At 34.6% G+C, this 15,361-nt stretch overlaps 2 long non-coding RNA genes across 31 annotated transcripts in view; one reads left to right on the forward strand and one right to left on the reverse strand.

Moving 5' to 3' along the window:
• LOC127467403 (uncharacterized) overlaps positions 1–15,361 on the reverse strand; it is a 91,555-nt gene that overhangs the window by 54,839 nt on the left and 21,355 nt on the right. For 11 of the 23 annotated variants that reach the window (XR_007903096.1, XR_007903089.1, XR_007903087.1 and 8 more), the window contains one exon: positions 14,085–14,417. The exons of 3 other annotated variants lie outside the window; for them this stretch is intronic. This is a non-coding gene — a long non-coding RNA (uncharacterized LOC127467403). Of the gene's footprint in view, positions 1–3,619; positions 3,772–6,354; positions 7,112–11,976; positions 12,193–14,084; positions 14,418–15,361 lie in introns of those variants that run through there. 9 more of the 23 variants (XR_007903095.1, XR_007903094.1, XR_007903092.1 and 6 more) reach the window with 3 other exon arrangements.
• LOC127467404 (uncharacterized) overlaps positions 1–15,361 on the forward strand; it is an 89,761-nt gene that overhangs the window by 11,751 nt on the left and 62,649 nt on the right. Inside the window, exon 2 of one of the 8 annotated variants that reach the window (XR_007903110.1) lies at positions 10,803–10,903. The exons of the other annotated variants lie outside the window; for them this stretch is intronic. This is a non-coding gene — a long non-coding RNA (uncharacterized LOC127467404). The remainder of the gene's footprint in view (positions 1–10,802; positions 10,904–15,361) is intronic. 8 annotated transcript variants of the gene reach the window in all.

A 15,361-nucleotide genomic window follows, 5' to 3' on the forward strand; every position in this document is an offset into this window, starting at 1 on the left:
TAATCCATACTGTCTTTAGTTACATAATGTTGTGAGTATATTACCCATGAACATGTAAGCTAATATAATTTATTGTATTATTTGCTTTGAACATGCCTACTGCTAGTGTCCTCTGAAGCACCCTCATTTATTTATTGATAGAGAAGGTGAAAAGTTGGTTCCTGTCCATACTTTTTGTCTGTGATTTTAAAACATCTATTGCTATTTTGAAGAAGCAAATTTTGGTATTTGTTAGAGGGGTGCTGTAATTACAGTCTGAAGAAGACTCCATTGCCCCTGGTCTGGAAATCTATTTCTTCTTAGGTCTGCCAATAAACCACCAGTTTGCCTGCTATCTGTGGCAGATGCTGAAGCTGCTATTGCAAAGAAGTCCTTCCAAGATCTTGAGAACTGGAAGCTTAGATGAGCACATTCTGACAGAGCCATTCTTTTCCACTGTTAGGGAAGATGCATTAGAGGAAAAGATGCAGTTGTGCATATTGTGCTCTTAAAACCCTGCTGGTCTTTCTGCAAGCAGAATCTAAAAAAATAGTAGGGAGTGGAAATAAAGATAAGAAAATTTGCCAATCCACATAAATCAGCCCCATTCAAAGCAAATTACTTGCTAATAACTAAAGCTCAAGGAAGCAATGTAAACTCTATCTAAAATATGAAGCAGAAAACTGAAGACAAAGTAGTTCAAGCCTCCTCTAAAGGAGAAAGGCATTGTTTTTTGAGTTTGCCAGGAGACTCTAAGTGGACACAATTAACATCATAATAAAACCAGCAGAAGCTTTTGAGAGTTTCCTATTATTTCAGTAGGAGAGTCATATATACCCATGCAGTATACTCCCATTTTCTCTACTATGTGTTTTACAAGGCACAGAAATATTTCTCAAGCAGGCAGGAAAGCCCAGTTTCTATTAGTAAAGAATTATACAGATAGGTAAGAGAGGTCTCCATTCTTAGGTAAAAATATAAACAACACCCTTTTAGAAATCTTACTGCAAGGTAAGGTATATTGTACTGCTCTACAGAAGATAAGCAGCTATTGCAGAAAAAATGGACTTTGAGGGAAAATATGTTAACTCCACTTAGTGTCAAAACTATTGCACAGCCCCATGCTACTGAAGTAGAAGAGGTTAAGGGATACCGATGATGCCAAGATACTCAAACAGAAAGTCTTTTCATTTAGGTTTGTGAGTAACTCTAGTTAAAGTGACTCTATTAGACACAAAATGATCTGTACTGTTGCAAAATAGTTTCTGTCAGCAGATTTCACCTAAGCAACGCCCAGTCTATCAGCTATAATCCTACTGGGTTTGGCTGCAGGATCTGATTATTATTTCAGAAGAGTATGTCTGGCTAAGCAGGTAAAGAGAATGTACTGAAAGTTTCACAAGACACAAAGAAAGGCAAAAAACAAACAAAAAAAGGCACGCAAAGCCCATATTATTAAACAGGTAAACAAAACATTTTGTCAGGAGCTCTCAGCATCCCTCTAGTTAGAACAGACACCTATTTGTATCTGTTATGAACAAGCACACATTTAAAAGTCCCCCTTTGAAAAACATAACTCTGGAAGACAGGTCAGTCCTGTTGACTCCCTGCTACGATGGTTAGATATGCTGAAGGTTAGAAATGCTCGAGAGCCTCTAACATTATCGGCCCTAATCCCAAATGTTGCCTGGTTCTGACTGGTTTAACTCAGAGCCATATGTCACATGAAAGTTCTTGCCCCTCAATGGCTTGTTGACAAATAGATAATTAATTATCACACTAACTATCGGCACTCGTTTGGGAAGTCCCTGAAAAACAAACCCAAATTTACTTTCTGTTCAAGACAGAGGGCACTGACTGAAATAATTATACGGAGAGAAAGCATCTCCTGAACATCCCAGAGATTTTGAATGGGAGCAAATCCCTCTCTCTGTCACCCAGACCCTTGGTAATTTGAGGTATGAAGGTGACACTGTAATAAGTGTCATTTGTTCAAAGTTTAATGAGGAAAGGACTTCTTTATGTACCCCAGACATCTGATGCAGCATGTACCAGGTCATTGCAAGGCTGTGTTTTTAATCAATTTTGTGCACAATGTAGATAAAGTACAAAATGTTTTGGGAGAGACTATAAGTGCTGAGATGTTTTCACTGATCTTAAAAGATGACCTACAAGCTGATTTAGTGGATCTGTTGCTGTCTAGGATCTCTCCTCTGGGAAGTAAAAAGCTCTATATAATATGATGTATAACAGCAAAACCATAACCAAGTGTTTTAAATCAATGTTGTTTTTGTAAGTCTGAGAACTGTTGATCATATAGTTTTAGACTTGTGTGAACTGAATCAGTGATCTGTTGTGGTACTACACCTCAATCCTTTATCTTCTGAGGCAGGCTGTGATGATGGCTACTTTTTCTGGGAGGAGGCATCGCAAACACAAAGTCAACAGAAAATTCCTGCTTGTTTCACAACAAAGACTGAAGAGTAGCACTCTGTAATATAATCTAGAGTTCCTATGAGGAATCCAAGGTCTTTTCTCTGCTGCATGGATCCCTATGTAAAAATAGACATCTTGCAGGCTGGCAGTTCAAAATCCCTGAGGATTAGTGATTGGTTAGAAGATTATGGATACTACTCCAGTCTGAATTTGAAATACCAAATGAAATTGCTGAGGCACCGATAGTTGACACAGAACTGCCAGCCCCCTCACCCTTTCGGTAAAGTTGTAGAGACAGAAGGCCCTGTCACTGATTTGTAATGGCACATTTGCTTCTGCAATCAGTCATAGAAGGGAACCTATTTCTGGTGTTTATTGTTTCTAATAAGCTAGATAGCTTGTTATAGAATAAAAGAGAGAAAAGCCACGGGGCCAGCAAGTCACTCAGCACTAGGTATGACATGGTACTGAAACACAAAGACAATTGCTATTATCAGGGCTATAAATACATAAAGCACTTAACACAAAGCCAGTCACTATCAAGGCCCCTGCAGGGAATGCCAGGGTATGCAAGTAATAAAATTGATCTTTTTAGGACCTGGACTTTAAAATACAAGAATCAAAGACATGCCATATTGCTGATGAATCTTTCATCCCTTGCTACATGCCTGGGCAGCAACTTGTGTTGAGAATCACATTCTTCTTGCCTCCATCAGTCTTCCCTGCCAATACAAGTGGACCCTGATACTGGATATGTCCCAGAAGATCAGAATCACAGGTTTTAGGACACTGAATAAGAGAGACTGTCTTAAATCATAACTATAGCTTTACTCGTGGAATTTAGCAACCAATTGATTTCTGTTTAAGGGACTGTTTAAGAAGGAGGTCTCTCCCTCCCCTGCTGTATGTTTCCTCTTGGAAAGAGGAAATGTTACTATGGGATATCTTGCTCTCCAAAGAATCACATTAAGGGAAATCTTAAACCCCAGTAACCTATGACTCCTTTATCCATATATAAAGAGATATATCTAGTATGTTAACTCAAACTATATTTTGCTAATGGTCATAAGGGGACTTAATTTACTCCATGAAATTAATTATACTATCACAAATAAAGTTAAGTAAATCACACAGTGCATGTACTGCATTATTTCCATCTCTGTGGTATGATGAAAATAATGAAATCATCAATGGTTGTACTCACATGGCTATTTAATGCCCTGCGGACAGTGGACATGAAGGTGCTTCAAGTAGTAGTCTGCTGATACCATTTAATGGACTCTGCTTATCCAAATAATTTGTCCTTGCACTCTAGGGACACATGCACACCAGCAATGAAATCCATCTACACAACCACTTAAAGAAGCATCCAAAAGCATCCCAGATGAGTTATTAATGTTCTTTGTAAAAACTGGGCAATTAAAATAACTCTGTGCTTTGGCCAACTTGAGTGGAAAACCAGGCTATACAAAGTAACACAAAAACTGCATTAATAAAGTAACTACTTCTTTATACTGTTGCTGTACCTCACACTGTTAGTCTGGAGAGCCCAAAACTACAATAAATGCAATTTCTAGTTTTCTAAATAAAATATTTTCATAATTATGATGTTTTCTTATCTATTTCTCAAAACTGGACAAAAATTATCCACACTCCTAAACACTAACGTTTACACTTTCCAACCTATCTCTTTCTGATGTAGAGTTTGTACTACTTTGTTCAGTCCAATTGTGGTTACATTAAATATGGGGATTACATTACATTATTAAATCTGCTAAAACAGAATAACTCAGAATAACTGCACACCATGTTTTCCCAATTCTACCTCCAATCATAGATTCTCCTGCCAAGTTAAATAAATATTATATCATTCCAGTTTCCTTATATGTGCTGTTTACCACACTTAATCAAAGTGCATATATTTTTTATTCCTAACCACACTTTAATTATTCTTACTGTTTCTGAATGTCCTTATTTAATCTGTAAATAATATTTTTTAAATTATTAAATTATAATTTCATTAACACCTTTGAAAATGGGGGTTAGATCCTTCTATATTATTAACTCTGTATGTTTCTGAGTATTCATACTACCCAAAAGAGACCCAGGCACCTTGCTGGGGATTGATTTCTGTAGTAGTTGTGCCAGGCCTCTGAAGATATGCAGAAAAACTAAATTTCTCATCATAATAAATCCCCTCTGGTTAAGTAAATACTCTCTGTAGTCAGCCAATTTTTTTTAAACTGTTCAATAAAATATTAAATGGGAAAGCTTAAAATATAGTTTGCATTTTCAACTGTAAAAATGAATGTTCGTTCACAGTAACTATTAAGTTAATATACATGTTGAGAAGCAAGTTGTCACAAGTAAAACCAGACAACCTGAGGTTTCAATTGTAAGTAAAAGGAGTCTTAGTATTTTTTTCATTTTTCTCCATTTGTTCAATTGATCAAGGCATTTTGCAATTTAGAACCATTATTCTTTCTTCATGAAGCATCTTCGATCGTAAGTTACTTCTTCGACTGTCATGAGAAGTCAAGTCACATAACTTTCAGAGGCCTTTTTAAAGCAGTATTCACTTCTATCCAGGAATTATGTTTTCCTATGCTTGTAAAAAAGTGTCAGTTAAACATTCTAAAGTTATTTGCTGGACATGTTCCTCCAAAAACTTCTCTCACCTATACTGTTTTTCTTCTATATAAACTGCATTACTATAAAGATGCAGTGGTATGTAACTCATATTCTTGAATAATTCTATTCAAGTTTACAACAATCTTTCTCCAGATCAGCTTGTATTATAAAGGTTGTAAGACTTTGGTGGTCTCTTTGTAAGTTAATTCTCAAATATCATAAGCAGATGCTTCCTACTTTAAAAAAACAACCAAACAAAAACAAACAAACAAACAAACAAAAAAAAAAAAACTAACCAAACAAAAACAAGCAAGCAAACAAACAACCAAAAAAACAACCAAAACCAAACCATAAACCAAAGCCAGGTAAATCTAAATGATTCAAGTGTAGTATTAAATAGAAAAGTTATACTGGAACCTCTTGGTTCCTTATCAAGTTAACAAGACACAACAAGCTAAAAAAGTGAAGGGGCGCTACTTTTCTTATTTAATCTTCCTCTCTGGGATGTTAACTGAGTGAAAGCTACTTGATTCTCTGTACACAATTCACATTTTTAATACAGCTGCTTCTAATAATTGAAATGTTTCTAACACAATTTGAGGGGTGAGGGTACAATAAAAAGTCCATTTGCAAACGTTCACAGCCTTTCCTGTCACAGACCCAATACAAGAAAAACCACTGGAAGATAAACACTTTAATTTGAAGACTTTAATTACTGTTTGATATGAACACATAAGTCCTTAAGCACCTAACAGAATTCTTAGAAAGCACAGACATGCTAGCCAGTATTCTGAATAGACTGAATTCTGTCAGTATTCTGAATAGTCAAATGATCCTCATTCCTTCAATATTCTTGCTCTTATGTTATATATTTTATGCTCTAACAAAAGCATATACATGGATTATTCCTGTTTTAATCAAGGCCATGAATGTTGGTAACATGAACCATACATTTTCTTTAATGTTGTTTTTTAGTACAGAAAAATAAAATAACTTGAGGTTTGGAGCAGAAATGCAAGTGATATTTTCTAATATCACTAACTAATTTCACTTTAGGGTTCCATTATCACAGTATAGATACTAGGTTTCATTTTTATTACTAACAGACTTTATTTATCACTGTAAAAATAGTCCATTAACCACAGAAAGTAAAATTCACCATCAAAGTTCTGGTTTTGTTTAGGAATCAGACTTTTTCAGATATTCTGTCAAATAATAAACCCTAGTCATCTATATCTGACTTAAAAGAAACTATATGTGTTTTGAATTCAGAATATTTCCCTGTAGTACCTACAAAGGTATACATACCTGAGGAGTGTGTGCTAGATAGAATTAGAAACCAAGAAAAGAGGGTATTGACCAGCTTCCTGACCAGAGAACCAAGCAGTGTAAGCAGAACAATAGCACTGCTTGTATGAACAGGTAACATGCTTTATCCTTATTGATGAACTGTAAATAGAAATTATATGTATATGAATTTTAAAATTTAAATAAGTGAAAAGTAAAATATACAAAGGCATACAAAATTCAAGAATACATCTTTCAGCAAAAAAAAAAAAAATGATACCTGCATTTATGATGATTTATCATGCGTTCGGACTATCCGATTTCATCTCCACATTCCGACTTATTTTTCAAATTACTTCTTAATATTCCAGATTATTTATTGTGTGGAGTCAACAGTTATAAAAGAAGATAGGTGTAAGAGCATTTTGATGACAGAAACTTTTTGTCTAATCCATTCTAAATTGCCAGTGAGGAAGATGCTGCATCAATGACAGATAGGTTGGTTCCAGTTTTTAACTGTCCTTGTACTTAGAAGGATTTTCCAAATATGTAGCCTGTTATTTTTGACTGCAAACTAAGATAATTTTTTTTCTTGTTCTTCCACAACTGGATACAAAAGACAGTTGGTGGCCATCTTCTTCACAATGATCTTCAGATGTCATATTATTTTCCCCAGTCTGCTCTTGACTAAACAAATACAACTCTTTTGAAACATGCCTTATAAATCTTGCTTTCCAAGAATGTTTTCACTCTCGTTCTTCTATGGATTCTCCTTTACCTGAAAATTGAAATAATTTTCCTTTTTCAGACTTTATTTTAATACAAATAAAACAATTTTATTCACTGACTTTTACTCTGGCCATTTTGCATGAGTGTTCTTTGATTTTGCTTCATCTGTAAATGGCAGTATCAACATTACTTGAAATTTTACAATTACTGTAGAGCAGTAGGCCCCACAGACTCTTGAAAAAAATACATCTTTATATCTCAGTGACTTTTCTGGAAATGAGTAATGACAATTTTCTTTTAATCTAGAGTAAGTCACTTTTTCTTACTTTTTCCTTTTCTTCAAAGAACTGGATAAAACAGGGATTTTGTATATATCTTCTTAGTTTTACAGTTAATACCTAAAACAAGAATTATGCTATTCTTAATAAATAAGCAGAGAGATAGATGGATGGACAGACAGGCATAAATCTAGTTTTTCACTGAGAATCAAGCATAACAGAAGGGAGATTTGACTCAAAGCCTGTATCTCTCTCTATTGTCTCAAAAAAGGTAATGTCTGCTGAAATAGAGTTAGAAGGTTGTTGCTAGTTGAAGTATGCTATGGAGTCTCTCTTTGATGATTACACAGTTACTTGTTTGTGGTAAAGGTATGTCATGCTTTACATTGTTTTCAATGAGTTTTGCCTAAATAAAGAGGAAATATTTCGGACCAAGAAAAGTAAAACAAAGGATGTATAATAATAACAGATCAATTCTGCAGTGGTGATCTGTCTTCACATTTTTTACCAAATGTCTGCCTTTAGAGAATCTAGTTTCTTTACTTTTTTAAATCACAAATAATTTATCCCAGGAATCTTCAAATTATGTGCTTGGAAAAAAGGGGGGAAAATAAAAGGAAGTGATAAACTGCACAACAGTTTATGACATTTAGCCCAGATTTTCTGCTTCTTTGCTCTACTTCACTTGTGCAGACCACGGAACTATACCATAGTCACATATGAAAGTTCTTCTCAGAAGTGGTTTCTACAGTTTGGTTTTGCTTTTTAATATTCATATAGTTTAGTCATAGGTTACTTTCACAATGAATTCCTGAAATTTAGTAGTTGTTCTTTGTAATCTAGTTAATCTATCCATCTGCAAAATGTGTATGATGCCTAGGTGTACTCTCAATAGACTGAGTACATAGGCTGAAGGGGTCCCAGCAGCACTGCACTCCTGCTCAGAGACACCCAATCTCCACCTCCAGAAAAGCCTCTACCCCTTCAGCCAAACTTCTGAATGCAGTTATTTTCTCCTTCCCATATTCCAGCTTAGCTTCCAGCAGCTCTTACAAACTATGTCCCCCCACTTCCTCAGGAAACACAGAGAGGCAATCCCCCAGCAAGTGATTATTTAAGCAGGAGTGATGGGCACAGAGTGTATTCACCATGAAGGGAGAAGCAGTCTATGAAAACTTCTCTAGCAGACAGTTGTACCTGCAGTATCTGCCATAAGATTTTTCAGAATGTCTTTTTGCAGAAGTCTTCAAACTACTCTTTTCCTCAAAACAGGAACTACCAGTTCTGGTAGTTCAGACATTAGGTTTAGAATATGTAATGTACTCAGAGAGAAGTGGATAACTTCAAGTATTTTGTTTGGATGTTTCATGTAATTTTCTAAAACTATACTCAGGGGCATCCCAGTATTATAATTTTATATAATTCACTTGCATTTCCAAATTACAAGATCATTATAAGAAAGAATACTTCTTTGTTTCAGCTAGGTATGTAATATATGTGACAGATTTGCTCTATGTTATTCTTCATCTATATAATTCTACTTTCTTATATTCTTCATTGATATTCTCTTGCTTTTTCAAATGTAGTTTCTATTATCGGCAAAAATATGTTCCTACTGATGTCAAAGCAAGCCAAAGGTACAGAATTGTACATTCAGACTACAGAAGTGATTTTTCCTAACATAGTTCCCTACTGTGCTGCATATCTGGTTGATGGCAATACAGTAAAGCCAGAATAGCCACTTAGTTCCTCCAGAAAAGCTGCCTGCATTTCTGCAGGACTGCTTCTCCAAATACTAAATTAACAGGAAAATTTATGCTGAATAGTTGTTAGGATGGTCTATTTTCTTATCAGTGTTCCATTAAGAATAATTTCCTATTAAGAACTGTTTCCAAACACCTACTTCCAATTTTACTTCTCAAACTCTGGCTATTTTTGTTTGATTTATAGCATCCTAAAAGTTTGCCCATTTTATTTCATTTATGTCCTTTATGTCGTCAGCACCCACCGGAGTAGCTGATACCTTTTCAGAATCTGCATGTTGTTTTTATCTGAGCAGTTTATTTCCTCTCTTTACCTCTGAGTGACTTAAAAGATAATACTCAACTGAACCCTAACAGATCATATTCCAACATTGTCTGACTTGCCACATTTTCCTTTTCTTTTTTATTTTCTGTCTTCGGATTTAAGATGTTAATCTCAGGTCACAAAGTAGTCTATGAATGTAAATTTATTTTTTCTTTTTGTGCAGTTTTTTCTGCACAAAGTTTTCTACAACCTATAAAACTAGAAGTTATCATGAAACTAACTGGTCAAAATATGACCTGGAACCTAATAGTAATTATATCACATGCTGAAAAACTGTCCAGGTAGTACAGAGATTACGCTAATCCCAAGACATTATTGCATATCCTTCTTTGAAAACTGTATAAATATTCAGTAGAATCCTTATCCCATCATGTGCATGATGAGGTGACTATTTTATATTGAAGCATGTCCACTTCAGCATTAGATCCTTCTTGAAAGTCTCAGAATAAAATGCTATAAGCATTAATGCATTATATTTCAGGCTTTTATCCTACAAGGAGGTCCACACAGGTGGGACCCAAACTTCATTTTAATAATGAAGTAAATCCATTTACCCAAGTGGTCCTATACTGACTTCTTTATTGTAACCTTGCTTATCTTGATAAGAATATTCACTCATCTAACTGGCTTTACAGTTTCAATTTTAAATGCTTTTACATCAGTCAAGTACTGTTTTTCCTTTTATTGTCCTCCTCTGACTTTCTTAATTTACCAGGTTTTATTTTATTAGATTTTTTATGCTTTCTTCCCTTTTAATTGTCACACATTATACCCAAACTTAATACGTTCATTGACATTTATGGTCTGAAAGATACCTATAGATTACTGGTTTTCATGCCATTGCATTTTTGATTTAGAGCAGGCTAGTACAGTTGTAATTATTGTCAACTGGATGTAGTGCATAAGATATTGCCAACTGGATGTAGCGCGTAAGATTACATCTGTGTTACTGAGCTAAACAGGGCTCAGGCACATGCTTGAGCTCCATCATATGATAATCCACGCCATTTAGCTGTTAGCCTGCTCTTTGGTATGCTTCTCACCTAGGCCAGCAAGCACTCAGGTAAGACACTGCAGGATGTGGGGAATAGCGTGGGTTAGGGAGTCTTCTTATAGGCAGTATGAACAAGGTCACCCTGGCTCAAGAGAGCAAATGGGTTAGCCAGGCAAATGAGAGCTGTAATTTGCTAATGACTCTTGACTGGGTTGTGGAGCATTTTGTTTTCTAGTACAGATGTGATCCAAGAAGTTAAATGCCATCAAAAACTGGTAGAGTGCCTTCTTATGAACCTGTTACCAGACCTATGCAAAGGATTTGAGCTGTTGGCATGGGAGAAGGGTAGACAAGGGTTGACTGTGACTTCCCCATGGCAGGCAAACTCTCAGCCTGTGAGTACGAGTGGATCTTGGCTACCTTGTGCTAACTCCCGTGGACAGAACTGGGGTACAGAATCTGGACCCCTTCATATCTTCAGGTACTTTTCTATACTTTCCATTACCATTTCTGTTAGCTGCCTCTTCAACTATCTTTTCAAATAAATGTTCTGATTTGTAGACAGTGGTCTTAGATTTCCTTTTATTCAGTAGTATTCTACTGGAAACAAAGAAAATATTAAACACTCGAGAAACTTGAGAAAAATCTGCTTTCTAGTGTTTCTTTAAAAGTCTGACACGTTTTCAGAATATATTACCCAAATGATACTAAGTCAATAATTAGGCTCCCTTAGACAGCATCATATGGTCCAAGCTCTCCTTCAGTTTATCTTTGCATGATGGCAAGTTTAAAGTTCCCATTACCAATTCTGTTTTCTTTTCACCTACTTTATACTTCACTAAACATTTATTTACAGCAGAATCTTTCTCATAGTCTATCGTAATGTTACTGCTGAACCAGTTGTCTGCTATTACTCTTCAAACTCATTACCTTCCCATCAGTGATTTTCACGATATATTTTTTCTGGTCTTTCTATGAAACCAGAAGATTGGTACAGTCATAAGGTCTTAATTCTGGATCTAGTATCTCTTTTTTCCTGATCGCTATCAGATCCAAGACTGAATTAACTCTCATTACTTCTTCCAGTTGTTTTAACTACTATACAAAAATATCCTCCTGTAACCTACTTTGAAACACCTCTTGCATGTAACTCAAATTCTTCTTTTACAGTTTTTCATACATTTTCATACACATAGCAATATATCTATATATATCATACATATAATATGTCTGTATATATATATGATGATCATAGAGATCCTCATAAACCTAGAGAAAGACAAATGAATCAATCCTTCAACACAATCTTCAGGGATTTCGCATCTTCCATTTTCTTTTGTGAAATTATTTCTGTGTCTGACAGCCATGTGAATTTCAGGATCTGCAAGCAGAGTGGTTGTTTTATAAATTATGCTTCTCTCACCTTATATTCCTTATATTGCAACAGATAGTTATATTCTATTTATGTCTTAGCCAGACTTGTTTGTAATGTGATCAAAGAACACTTCTCGGAATTTGTAGTGGTACTGCACCTCTCAAGATTTAGATACACACCTGTACCTAAGCTGTGTTTATGAACAGAAAGACTTATTCTTTCATGATTATTTCCTGCAGGACTTTATAGATGAAGTATGTTTTCACATCTTGACGTAGCAATTCACTCAGCTTTATTCTCCGCCTGTAGATGTTTCCCTGTGGTTACACTTACTCATTTGCTGAAAAATCTTCCCTGTTTTGTTAGTATTTCCAGCTATGCTTTCCTCAATGTTCCTAATATATCTAAAAATAAAGACTTTTTAACTGATTGTTTTAACTGAGACATTATCACTCAAAAATTGCAAATCAAAAATATACAAAGTATATTATCATCTTCAAACTACAAGTCTAAATTCTAGATTAGTAGTACTATCAAGCAAGTAGTACTAATTAAAGAATACTATAAAACAATAGTTTTGTACCTTAACAAGTTATATCAATACAGTACTCTCAAAACTAATTTTCTAAAACTACACTAATTTAAGTCAGTTTCGTGTACTTTCTTCTAACAATAATACACCATTGTTAGAATTGTATTATTTCTCATGATGAGTAAGGCCTTATACCATAACTACTCTGCTGTAAAATGAATATGACTATTAAGTGAGGAATTATTTCAGGATTTGTATTGCATTATATAGTTAATAAAAAGGACAAATCTTCAGTAAGCAATAGTGACTTAAATGTATGCATGCCAATTTATACCATTTGAGGATATACCCCAGAAAGTCCTACCAGGTTTTACATAGTTTTTAATATTCTTTCTTCTTCTATGGATGATTTCATATAGTTCTATTTTACAAAAATCATTGCAGTTGATGCAAGTTCTTTCTGGCAAAAATCTTCCTACTACTATTGTTCAACACAAACTCTATCATTGGTGTAACTGTTTTAGAGATTCCAAATTTCCTCTGCTTTCTAATCCTTGTCTATAATGTCATCCTCATGCTCAGTAAAAAAATCTGGCAAAGAAGGTGCTTTTTTAATGGCCTCAAAATTATGCAAAGTACTGCCTGTAACTACACTAATTAAAAACTTTTAGGCACCATAAATTACATTCTCAGTCACATCTCCAATCATTTTCTAGCATATTGCTATTATTACTTGTATTATTATTACTGCAAATTACTTTAAGTATCAGAAGAGGTTTCAGAGTTATTTTACACACCTAAAGCCAAAGTTCTAAACTGTATGATGACAAACACTATTTATGTTTTATCATGGTATTCCTTTTATTGCAATCCAAAGAATTCACATTATCTAAAGGACATTTCGTATAGATAATAAAATATGTAGGTAGCTACCCCATAGAAAAAAATAACTTTTATTTAATATTTCTGCTATAAGAGAGTCTGATTTTCAAAAATTCTCCTGATTTTATGGATCTATATCTTTTAGTTGTCTTTTTTTTAACTCCTTACATTACTATCAATATCAATACAAAGCACTCTTTCCACTAGCATTTTTCTTTATCTGCAAATAAAATCTGAAAACTTATGCCATACCATTTATGAACACAGCATGTTTGCTTTTATTCAGATGCTCCTTTTAAGTTAGCATTCCTATATTGAACAAGTACCATAAGTCTTTATTTTTACAGGAATGTTTATCTCTGTCCATAATTATTATTCCATGGACGCAGGAAGCAAGGTACTTTGATCTTCTGAAGGCACATTTATCATAAAAAACTTTAAATGCTGACTCCAAATTGTTAAGTTTCTTCTTTTCCTTACTGGAAGTCCTACAATAGCAGATCCATCAAGTGTTTAGAAGTATATATATTCTTGAGTATATACGATCATGCTCAAGGCAATATTTTAGGCAAATGGATGCACACATATGAGGAAAAAAGGTACCAGTATTGAATCAAAAGAATTAGGAGAGTCCAGTGCAGAAAGGAACCAGAAACTTAGGTTAACAGAAGGAATCAAAAAAGAAGGGAAGAAGACAGAGAACTCAAGAGAAGGAGATAAATCAAGAAAATATTACCATAGGGAGAAGGAAAATAATTTCACCTTTTAATAAGTTAGACTTTACCAGTAACCAACTTTGTAAGTCTCCCCAACTTTCTGCAACTGAGCCATATAGAAATCAATTGTTAAAATAAAGACTAATGCTGTATTTTATTAAATCTATATGTCTTTAATATGGATTTTATACTCTTCACACTGATTTTACATTTCTACAAACATCTTTAAATCACAATTACATTAGGAACCAGCACATTTTATATGAAGGCAGAAGAACAATATTTTTTGACTATTCAAAATCATAAAAAAATTAATGAGTGCCATATTCTTCTTTTTCTATGTCTTCACTACAGTACTATCAGTCCCAGAAAATAATGGTATCAGCATCAAAGGAAGGGTCAGCAATCTTTCACATCAGAAGTTAGGACAATACTTTCAACATGGATTGTCAGAGAGGTAGCAAGTGAAAAGCTTCAGAAGGCATGGTAGCTAAAAAGAGTCAGGAAAAGAGAAAAAAAACAGGGAAAGATAAGATAATAAAATCAAAAAGGACAGGAAAAACAAAATACACAGAAAATGGCAACCATAACAATTGTGTTTATTCATATTAGAAACAGTACAAGAACACTGACAGAAAAGGTGAGGAATAAGGCAGCCAGTCTTAAAGAGGTCTAGAGAAGAGACCTAGTACAGTATGAAATGCTCAGTTATTCCTCAATTAAGGTGACAGCCCACTCACTTAACTTTAGCTTGAGCAAGTCAGTTCAGAGGAGGATTCCTGTGAAGTCAGTAGACTGAAATGGGCACCTCCAGAGGGCGATTCATCCCATCCTAAGGTCTGAATCTTAGAGTTTGAATCACATAGTTGAAATGTAATTAATTTTGTGAAGTTCACTAGGTATTTACAAACCTAGCATCATATCTTAAAGCTGAAAACTTACAGATAACAACATCTGGATTAAAATGAGATACAGCATATTTTCAACTTCCTTTAATCTAAACAAGGAATATTTACAAATGACTTTCATCCACACAGACCATGTAATAGGCTTGAGCGGTATAATATTTTACTACTGAACACTACTTGTGTGCATTACACTGAGCACAAAAATGAAGATCGACCCTAACAAAATAAAAGAAGTTTGTTTTTCTGTTAGAACTAATTAAGTACTACTGGGGCTTTATGTTTATCTGCTGCAAATAAAAATTAAAGCTTGACATCACTGGGATTCTGTGTTCACGACATAACAGTAAGGGCTGATTATAAAATACAGCATGAAGTCTCTTATTTAGAGTTTTATGAATGAATATGAATAGTACAGTTATGTCAGTTTTTCAGTATTCAGATCTTCACTGGGTGCCCTTTAAAACTGCTGCTCAGTGACAAAGACATGGCACAGGAACAGGAAACCTATCACACAGCAATTTATAGA

This window comes from Manacus candei, unplaced genomic scaffold, assembly GCF_025592945.1.
Source record: "Manacus candei isolate 608988 ecotype Guabito, Panama unplaced genomic scaffold, ASM2559294v1 h1tg000014l, whole genome shotgun sequence".
NCBI classification, from domain to species: domain Eukaryota; kingdom Metazoa; phylum Chordata; class Aves; order Passeriformes; family Pipridae; genus Manacus; species Manacus candei.